At 48.0% G+C, this 2279-nt stretch overlaps 1 protein-coding gene across 2 annotated transcripts in view; it reads left to right on the top strand.

Annotated features, from left to right (window-relative positions):
- The first annotated feature begins 1814 nt into the window (after positions 1-1814).
- Positions 1815-2279, top strand: part of mapre3b (microtubule-associated protein, RP/EB family, member 3b) — a 57899-nt gene continuing 57434 nt past the window's right edge. For both annotated transcript variants that reach the window (XM_020512653.2, XM_048596869.1), the window contains exon 1: positions 1815-1936. The gene's annotated coding sequence lies outside the window, so the exon portion shown is untranslated. The remainder of the gene's footprint in view (positions 1937-2279) is intronic.

The following is a 2279-nucleotide window of genomic DNA, read 5'->3' as shown; positions in this document are numbered from 1 at the left end:
GGCAAAAGACGGCTAATTTAAATATAACAAGGCCCTTCTGAGGAAAGGTCACCAGACCCAAAACGTTAACTCTGATATTCTCTTCACAGATGCTGCCAGACCTGCTGAGCTTTTCCAGCAACTTCTGTTTTTGTTAAGGCTCTTTAATATTTCGACAACACTCTGGACACCTGTGGAGGAACTTGACAAAAAATGGCAGACAGCACAATTCCGGCAGGGTATGAGTCCACACAAATTGTACCACCAGGAACACATTTTAGACCAATATGTTCCTTCTCTGTCTCCTTCATCCATGAAACCCACCCTATGTTCCTTCAACTCTATTATCACTAAACTATTGATTATTCAAATTTATTTCTCGGCTCCTATTTTTGATGATGTTGGAAATGGTTCTCTTTCCTCAGGTACTGGCCTCTTGCTTGAATCATGCAATGCTCTGTTGCTGCTGGCCTAGATTTTACCCAGTCTCACTCATCCATCATCCCGGTACACTGACCATATTGGCACATGGTAAGGTAAGGTAAGGTAAGTAAAGTAAGGTAAAGTAAGGTAAGACCTTACTTTTGAACTTTTCCATTCCCTGCAGATCATTTCGCTTCACAACTTTGAATTCTTCCACAGCCCAAACCATCCAAGATATCTGGATTGCTCCAATTTGGTTTCTTTAGCGTCCTGATGTTAGAAACCCATCATTAACAGTCCTACATTCCTTGGAATTCTCTCCAAGACAAAGAACAAAGTACAGTAGAGCACAGGAACATGCCCTTCAGCCCACCAAGGCTATGTTGACACATGACACCTTTCTAAGTTAAAAACCTTTTGCCTCCAGGCAGTCCATATCCCTCTATTTCCTGCCTATGCCTATGTCAAGATGCCTCTTAAACATTGCCATTGTATCTGCTTCTACCACCTCTTCTGGCAAAGCATTTCAGGAGTTGTCACCCTCTGAGTAAAAAAAATTGCCTCTCACATCTCCTTTAAACTTTTCCCCTTTTACCTTAAACCTACGTTCCCTATAATTGCCATTTCTACCCTGAAAGATATAAAAATCATCTTTGCCACTTTTTCTTCATTGAAGAGATAGCCAAAGCCTACCCACTGTTTCTGGCCAGGCTTTTGGTCATCAGTCCTACTACCTTTCCATACGGCTCTGAGTGATATTTTGTTTGATACTGTTTCTGCGAAGGGCCTTAGGGTGGTGCCTGTTTGTAACTCACTTCCACAAGTGGCAGTGGATACTGGATCACTTTATCATTTTAAATCTGAGATAATTCTTCTAATAAGTAAGGGTATTAAGGGATATGGGCGAAAAGCAAGTATTAAGGAATTATGCCAAGATCTCATTAAATGGTGGAACAGGCTTGAGGGGCCAAATGGCCTGCTCATGTTCCTATGTTGTGTCAGTTCATGAGTTGAGTTCCTTTTATAGATACAGATTGATGAAAATGACCTACAAGAGAATGGATCGCTTTAACTCAACATCTTATATAGGCCATTCAGCCCATCGTAACTGCTCTGCCATTCAATGAGATCGAGTCTGATCTGATAATCCTCAACGTCACTGTCAGTTTACCCACTGCCACCAGAGGGGTAATTGAACATGATATCTTTCTCTCCCATTTACCCAGCTCACATGCGAACAGGTTGTTACCTTCGGCCATTGGGAGGTGCAGATGACAGTTGCAGACCCTCCTCCGCCCACATGGAGCGCTGCAGCATCGCTCCAGTCCGCAGGCGCAGTGCTGCAGCGCTCGGGGCCCCGCCCCCTCCACTCTGCGCAAGCGCAATGCTGCGGCGCACGTGTCCCCGCCCCCCCAGCCGGCATACAGTGCGCAGGCGCAGTGCGACAGCAGTGCGTTGCGTCGGTCGACAGCGAGCGGCCTGGAAGCAGCTTGAGCCCCGGCCCTAGTCCCAACCCCAGTCCCCGTGGTACACGGTGAGTCCCGGACCCCTCAGCTATCATATCCGAGCGGCGGCCCCTGTTCTTCGCAGCGAGTGGTGACAGTGGGGGTGATGGTGGTGTGGGAGCAGGGGCACCTGTCCCCCGGCTGATGGGGAGCCGCTGTTATGTAACCCGACTCCCTCGCGCTGCAGCGGCTCCGATTTCAATTTAAAATTAAAATTCCGTTTCCAGGTAAACGGCATCTTTCCCACTCTCTGCCGGTCCCGGCAGTGGGTACCCACATGGTTAGCCGTCAACCCCGCGGGTCAAGTAGAAAAAAAACAATCAGCCAGCGCTAAACACCGGCTCCCAGCCCAACCACCACCACCGCCCCCCC

This window comes from Rhincodon typus, chromosome 5, assembly GCF_021869965.1.
Source record: "Rhincodon typus isolate 14 chromosome 5, sRhiTyp1.1, whole genome shotgun sequence".
NCBI classification, from domain to species: Eukaryota; Metazoa; Chordata; class Chondrichthyes; order Orectolobiformes; family Rhincodontidae; genus Rhincodon; species Rhincodon typus.
Note: the sequence above shows the minus strand (reverse complement) of the source record. Positions and strands in the feature narration are given on the sequence as shown.